The sequence below is a fragment of the Lethenteron reissneri genome, chromosome 1 (genome assembly GCF_015708825.2).
Source record: "Lethenteron reissneri isolate LAM-NWPU_2019-01 chromosome 1, ASM1570882v1, whole genome shotgun sequence".
NCBI lineage: Eukaryota > Metazoa > Chordata > Hyperoartia > Petromyzontiformes > Petromyzontidae > Lethenteron > Lethenteron reissneri.
In genome coordinates, this window is record NC_083779.1 from 6,027,046 (window position 1) to 6,035,496 (window position 8,451).

General features: G+C 53.4%; 1 long non-coding RNA gene across 1 annotated transcript; it reads right to left on the minus strand.

Annotated features, from left to right (window-relative positions):
• Positions 1-629: 629 nt before the first annotated feature.
• LOC133361575 (uncharacterized) lies at positions 630-7,259 on the minus strand. The gene is made up of 3 exons (XR_009757386.1): positions 7,195-7,259; positions 6,706-6,891; positions 630-1,301 (listed from the first exon to the last, which is right to left on the minus strand). It is a non-coding gene; the product is annotated as an uncharacterized LOC133361575 (long non-coding RNA).
• Positions 7,260-8,451: the final 1,192 nt, after the last annotated feature.

Genomic DNA, 8,451 nt, shown 5'->3' on the forward strand with positions numbered 1-8,451 from the left:
GTGACGATTATCTGAACCGGTCGTGGGTTTCCTCTAGATTGACTCAGCCTCAAACGACTACCTGGTTTACTGTGTAAACATCGCCTGGTTTACTGTGTACACAAAGACGGCCTGGCGTGCTTCTGGCCACCCACGACCTTTATAGGTGCTCGCTAACAGCACTTGCCCCAACAGTCTGTTAAGGCTACCTGGGGAATCGTTGTCATTGCTCAGATATCTGTCAGCCGTTGGTCTATCCACTGCTGGATGAAGGCCACCCTCCCCATGCTGACGTCATCACACGCGGTGGTCGTCCTTCTAGGGCGAGCTCCCGACTTCGGCTGCGACTCCATCGTGAGCCTCCGTCACGCCTCCGAGTTAGGACGGTTGGCTACGTACGGTGCGAAGGAAGTTCAACACACGTACTGTGGGCTGGTGTCTTTAAACTTAATTTGAAGCTTTCGTGACTAGCAGGAATTACTCTTTGGTTCTTTCGGTAAAGTCACGTATAAAGAGAAAATAATAAATTAAATACTAGCATACGACGTTTCGATTGCAACACAAGCAATCATCATCAGGTATAAATGAAATAGAAACACAAATCTAGTATACTTAGAAATGTAATGTAATACAACAGCGAGTCGGATAACATAACAGTCAACACCCTGCCTGGTTGATTACGTTCTTCCTGAGAATGCTAAATTTGAGAGAGAGATAAAACACAGAACCAGAGACATATAGGCAGTCCTATAAGCAGACATATATCACAGAGATACATAGAGAGAGAGAAACACATACATAATTTTGACCATTCACGGAGGAGATGCGGCCCATCGGCCTGTTGATGTTCTTTTTTGATGAATGTAAAGACATCCCACGTGACATTGATAGTGCCGTTTAATGTGAATTCAAGCGCCTTTTTAAAAATCAGGGCCCCTATACGTCACTTGGGACAAAGGCTCTCCAAGTTTAATTCATTAAAACACTTCACCTGGATAATTCTTGGAGATGGAGCATCTCATTTGATGATGGGTGTTCAGGGTGTCAATTCATCCTTCGAACGGATTTAGTGTCACGTAAAGTTCGCGAGCATCATCATCATCACGTTTTCCTGCCCAAGCCCGACTTCTGTGAACATTCAATGCGATGTCTCAAACTTGCTGCATGTGTCCTCCGATCCATGTGTTGCTCTTTCTGCCGCTTGGTGTAAATTCATTCGCAAGCGTCGGGGCTGTCCACGACTTTTGCAGCTTTTTGTTCCGTCCGTGCCAAAGGAATTGAGCCTCCACAGTTCTTCCTGCATGGGTTTACTCGCCAACCAACTAAGAAAAACAACAACAACAACAACAACACATTACTTCCTAGAACAAAACCGCACGTTGGCAACATTCTCCAGAATCCATGCGTATGCATGTTTTTTTGTTATCCTTCACTGTTGTCACCATAGCAGATTATTATTTCTCGACTGGACCACCCCATCTTACAGACCTCGCTATGGCGAGGTCGCGTGAACGCAACGTGAGCACACCCGTCACCCTGATGGAACACTGCCCTGGGGCCACGATTGGGAATTTAACAGCGAGATGTGGGGGGGAGGGAGTCAGGGGGGGATGGAGGAGGAGTGGGGGGAGGGGTGGAGTCGGGGTGGTGGGGGGGCAGACAGGATGCGCTCAATGAGTTGATTTACAGCCCCTTTGTCAATCCACTGCTGGATGAAGGCCTCCCTACACGCCGTGTCGGTCGCGAGATGTGTTCGACCATACTTCACCAGGCTGGTCGGTGCGGGTTGCTGTCGAGGAGAGAGGTCGGTGTCCAGGACAGGAACGATTCAGATATCACCGGGCCACTGGTGTTAGCCGTGGCCCGGGATCGAACTCCCAGTCCGCTGGGTTCGGAGCGCATTGCGTCCAACTACTGCGCCACCGCTCCACCCAAGGAATTCGTTGATGGATGTTCAATTACCTTTCGTTTAATATTGGAATAAGTGCCGGTAATTCGATTAAAATAATTTGAAAAATAAATCAATGTGATCAGTCGAAACGCACCGTATAGGTCCTTCCGAAAAAACCCGATACTGATCGCCAAAAGGTTGGACGGACACGGCGTGACCTTTATATTTGATCGGCGAACAAAAAATGCACTTAAAACTCGGACCCATATCTAAACAACAGGTCCCTTGCCGATGACATCTGACAGGTCACCAGCATTGGTTCAAGCGAGCCTGACTGCTGATGAGAAAGTGAATGTTCGAAACCGGTCCATAGAGCTTTGCTCGAATTAAACCAATGCAGCTGGTAGCAACAACAACAACCTCTACACATTCGTCAATGACACACTGTGGTTGTGGCCTTAACAGGGAAACAATATACAATAGGTGACGTTTCGGGCAATGGCCCTTCTTCGTAGCAAATCAAGTTCTGAGTAAAAAAAAAGCCGACACGTTGCAGCAGTCAGATTCTATGCAATCGCTGGTAGTTGCAAGCGGAAACTTTCCGTGAAATGATTGTGATTTGTCATTTTTGGACTCCCTGTTAGACAACAGCGTCCTGAATCTCACCATCATCATCTACATCATCATCTACATCATCATCTACATCATCATCAGCAGCCATGATATATCCACTGCTGGATGAAAGCCTCGCCAATCTGTCACCATCTCTCGTGTCGCGATAAAACAACCCACGTGTCCGCCTTGCATTCCATCTCAGCGGATTTCCCCGGGTAAATGGTTGCAACCAATACTTGCTTATTATTCCTCGTGCACATGGGCGAGGTGAAATTGGTAACGTTGTGCGTGTGTGTGGATGTGGAGGTTACGAAGCCGTTCGATAGCTTTGTGCGGAGGCTTCCCAAGTAAACACGCCAGAGTTGACCCAACGTCGGCATGCGGTTGGAACTGCTGCATCGACGTTAGCCCAACGTTGGGCTCTTGGGTTGGCATGCGGTCCCGTGGATTAAAACATGCGTCCTGTTCACCGTTGGAACCTCATTTGCCAGTAAAAAATATGATAATTAGTTTTTTACCCTTTTATCTGGCAACAAAACTGACACCTTTTTTTGCGCCTTTTGGCGTCATCTGGTCCAACACCATGTGAGACTAGGCTCTAAGGAAAGCTGTCTCGGGTGTGGACCAATCAACTTCAAGGACAGTGCATACATGATCAGAGTTGTGTTTTTTGTTTGCATTACGACTGCAGGTATTGTGGTCTATGCAAACATGACTCCTTGTAAAAAAGGTGTCAGTTTTGTTGCCAGATAAAAGGTTAAAAAAACTATTATCATGCGTCCTGTTTTTTTACTTCCTCCGGGTCTCATCGGCGAAGTGGCTGCGTGGCCTGTTAGATAGTCGCCAATCGGTGGGGGGGGGTGGGGGGGGAGGCTGCGTGGGTGATGGGTCAGGCGAACTTCCATAACAGACGCCGTGGCCGCTGGGTCTGGCCCCAACACCTCCCAACAAGAGCCCGGCCAGCCTCACCACGATCGTGATCCCCCCCCCCACCGCCGCCCGCGCCGCTACCGCCCACACAGCCTCCTTGGCTCTTGGCTCTCAGCTCGAAATAAATAAATGACCGTCCCCAAGATTTCATTTCGCCTTTTTGTGCCGAGAAAATTTAATAGAACAAGGGGCGGGGGTGGAGATGGTAGGAGGAGGGTGGATGTGGGGAGTGGATGTGGGGAGGGATGTGGGGAGGGGGGGAGGGGGGAGGAGCGGTGGCGCAGCGGTTAGCGCGCTGCGCTACGAACCCGGCGAACCGGGTTCGATTCCCGCCCGCGGAATTTAACACCCAGTGACGATTATCTGAAGCGGTCCTGGGCCTCCCGTAGGTCGACTCAGCCTCAAATTTGCACCTGGTGCGGAGTGTAAATATCGCCACTGGTGCTAGCCTTTGTAGCTGCTCGCTCGCAGCCCTTGCCCCAACAGTCTGTCGCAGGCTACACGGGGGGCCTGTGCCTTCTGTGTGTGTGGGAGCGGCTCCTTGAGGCTGCGTTGCGCTAAGGATCGCAGCCTTTTGTGTGGCTCGCAGCGCCTTTGTAGCTTCGTCGATCGCTTTATCTCGGGGCGTTCTCTCCTCCTCCTCCTCCACCCTCCTCCACCTCGCTCTTGTTTTAACATCTCCTATCTCTCTCTCTCTCGCTCGCTCCTCTCTCTCTCTCGTCTGCGCCTGCATCTCCCACAGCCACTCTCACCACTCACTCGCACACTCCACTTCATCCACTCATCCACCATTACCACCACACACTTCACCACCATCACCACCGCCATCATCACCCCACCACCCCACCCACCCAACACTGCTGAGGATATGGAGGCCCCCAGGCCATCTGCCCCCCACCCCCCGCATCTCCCACGTCCGCCCCCCCTCCTCCACCTCCCATCCCCGACTGCCACCCACGCCCCGTGATCACTGTCCCCACCCCCCCACACCCCCCCACATCCCCCGCCGCCGTCGCCCTCCTCCCCCCGCGCTCTGCAATGGAGCGCAACCACTGCAGCCATTCGAGAAGAGAGAGACAGCGAGACACAGAGAGACAGAGAGAGACACAGAGAGAGAGACAGAGAGACACAGAGAGAGACACAAAGAGAGACAGAGGGAGACACACAGAGAGAGGGACAGAGAGAGAGACAGAGAGAGACACACAGAGAGAGACACACAGAGAGAGACAGAGACAGAGAGACACACAGAGAGACAGACAGAGAGACACACAGAGAGACACAGAGACAGAGAGAGACAGAGAGACACAGAGAGACAGAGAGAAACACAGAGAGAGACAGAGAGACACACAGAGAGACAGACAGAGAGACACACAGAGAGAGACAGAGAGAGACAGAGAGACACATAGAGACAGAGAAAAACACAGAGAGAGACAGAGAGAGACACACACAGAGAGAGACAGAGACAGAGAGACACACAGAGACAGAGAGAGACACAGAAACAGAGAGAGACAGGCAGAGAGAGACAAGGGGGGGGGGGGGGTGTACATAAAGCAAAGCATGAAAAAAACCCAAAAAACTAAATTATGAACGAAGCAAAGTGCCGACGACACCGAGCATCTTCTTGTTTCCTCTGATCGTAAAAAAAGAGAAGAATTCAGAGGAGAGAGGGCGAGGGGAGAGCACAGGAGAGGCACGGAGAGAGAGGCACAGATAACCACGAGGCATATCGAGAGAGGGAAGGCGAGGGTAGAGAGAGGGAGGAGGAGGAGGGAGGGCATAGGGAGAACGCACATTATGAGAGAGAGAGAGCGAGAGAGACAGAGCCAAGGAGAGGTATGGATATTAAAACGTGAGCAAGGGAAGAGACAACCAAGAGGGGAGAGCTGTGAGAGTGAGGAGAGGGAGAGAATATTGGGGTAGAGAGGGTAACATTCCCTGCAAGATGCAGCTGCCCCCCCACCTCCACCCCCCTCCAGCCCCCCCCCCCCTTCCAGCCCGAGGTGAATTCCCGTCTGGCACTTCTCGCGTCATTAACCCATCGAGCGACGAGTTCCGTTCGCACTGAGCCCCTTCTCCTCTTCCTCGCTTTGTTCTCCATTCGTTCTCTTCTCCTCCGACTCCTCTTGGGAAGCTCCGAAGCCAACCCCCACACGAAAGGGGGCAAAGCCCTCGGTGGAATTCGGGCAATCGCTCGCTTAACGCGGTAGTTGCGTTCCTGAAAAGTGCCGCGCTAAGTGAAAACCGCGTTAAGCGAGGGGCTTTGAATCACATTTGCGCTGGAACATCATCAGTCTGCAGTCACCCCGCGGCGCGACAAATAACTGAGATGAGAGGACGCCGCCACGTGCTGCGTCATTCCGCGTCGCGTGTCATCATACCGCTCATACCGCAGTTATACCGTAGCTCGTCGTCGGCCGCTCAGAAACCGCGTTGTTAACGGACGCGTTATAACGGTGCTCGTTCCACGTTATAACAGGCGCGTTATAACGGACGCGTTCCGCGTTATAACGGACGCGTTCCGTGTTATAACGGGCGCGTTCCACGTTATAATGGGCGCGTTATAACGGGCGCGTTATAACGGACGCGTTCCGCGTTATAACGGGCGCGTTCCACGTTATAACGGGCGCGTTCCACATTATAATGGACGCGTTATAACGGGCGCGTTATAACGGACGCGTTCCACGTTATAACGGGCGCGTTCCACGTTATAACGGACGCGTTCCACGTTATAACGTGGACACGTTCCACGTTATAACGGACGCGTTCCACGTTATAACGGGCGCGTTCCGCATTGCGAAAAAAGTGTTCTCGAATGGAAGAACCGCGTTGCGGCGAAAACGCGTTATAGTGGGAACACCGCGCGCGTTCAGCGACGTCTCAGCGCAGTCCCCTCCGCCGTGAGCCCAGACGTGCGAGAGTGTTGGGAGGAGTCAGCAACAGGCGGCGGTGGCTACGCTGCACGCGGCCAGGGGGTTGGTGAATCACCGCACGAGTTGACTAAACGTTGGGGGACTCCCTTCCCGTGGGCGTCGAGCAGAGGTCGCAAACGGCTTTTGATTCCTTACCCGTACCTGGCCACACCAGGGTCGCAAACGGGTACTTGCACCCGTACCCGGCCGTACCTGTACCCTACCCGTACCCGGCCGGGTACGGGTAGGTAACGGGTATCGGGTACCCGATTGCGACCTCTGGGATGAAGCCATGTTGCAGGCGCGGGTGGGTTGATTCTAGGAACTTGAATTGTGAGAAGAGACAAGACGTTGGGAAATGAGTGACAAACGGTTACTCACCAGTGACTCACGGCCTACCCGTACTCGGCCGCACCAGGGTCGCAAACGGGTACGGGTAGCCGGGTATCGGGTACCCGGTTGCGACCTCTGGCATCGAGGAGGAGCCCCGTACCCCGCGGCTCGACGGCAGAATTCCAGCGCAGCGAAGTGTGGACCGACATCGCCTGTCCCTTCTGCGCGATGTTTCTAAATGTGGAGGGGAAAATCGGAGGACTCGGAGAAAAATGCACGCGACCACTCCAAATACACAGCAGCAGGCGTCAGGGTCGGGATCGAACCCACGAACTCCTGTATACCAGGCGAGGTAGTTAACATCTCCTAGCCACCGTGATGATGATGATGATGATAGAGAGAGAGAGAGACACGCAAACTCCAAATATACAGCAGCAGGCGTCAGGGTCGGGATCGAACCCACGCCCTCCTGTGTTCCAGACGAGGCAGATAACATCTCCCCACCATGGCGAGATGTTATTTCTGCAATCTACTCACATGTTTACTGCTATAATGAGCCAAGAATGTCTGTGTGTCCCGCGCGTGACGTCACTCCACGTCGGCCAGCCCCCCTCATTAATACTCCTGAACAGGTGACGTCCTCCACATGGAACTCCCTCATTAATAGTCATGAGCAGGTGACGTCACTCCACATCGAACAGTCCCCCTCATTAATAATCATGAACAGGTGACGTCTTCCAAATGGACACCCCCTCATTAATATTAATTAGCGGCTGACGTCACTCCACATGAGGGGCCGAGGCGCCTCCTCCCCCCTCCTCGGCGTCAACTTACAACCCTCACTACTAAGGCAGAACCCTCACGTCACGCGGTCTCCGTAACGCTGTTGAGACATCAGAGTAAAAAGGACGTCATGATGAACAAGGGATTATAACCTTTAAATGCAATAAGTCTGTGTCACCGCGCCCTTACACATTGCACACGAATTGATGCAATGAACATCACGTCGCCGTCTGCCTTTCGCTTGCAAGTTTCACATCTACCGCAATACACCCGTCCGGCAAAAGGCGAGTGTACAATCTACTAATTTACATAAAATATACATAATACACCCATGCACACAATGCACCCACATACATAATTCACTCATATGCATAATAAAGACATCATCCCCCCCGCCGCCCCCCATACACAGCCCCCACGCGCTGTGCAAGTGGCAGCCACGGCTCTCTCAGCCGGTGGGGCGGGGGGGGGGGGTCACATAGCCGTCGTGTAAGTGTCTGCAGGATCCCAGTTGTGGGGATGGCGGGGGGGGGGTTCAGCCCCCCCATCAGCCCCCCATAGGGGGTGGTGGTGGTGGTGGGGGGAGAGGTCAGAAACGCATGTGCCCCCCCCATCCCCCCACTCTCACCCTGGCACATTCTTAGTGGGATTCTCTGGTTGAGTGAAATTAAAGGCCGGGAGGGGTGAGGGGGTTGCCAGTCCCTCTCCTCTCCACGGATGGACCGGAGCATGGATGACACGAGGGGTAATCCGCCTTGCCCCCTTCCCTCTCTTCCTCCCTCCCCCCCACTGACGGCGCTGCTCACAGCGACCACAGCGCCGTCTGTCACCGCCGCAGCGAGGTAGGGGGTTGTTTTGCCAGACACGCTCGCACAGACGACACAAAGACGAAGATCCACACCCAACCACCCAACCCACCCACCCACCACCGTCTTGCGCTCGCAGGCCGATGAGGGCAAGTGGCGCCGGCGAGCGGATGCCTATGAAGGCCGGCACGTTGCACTATGAGTG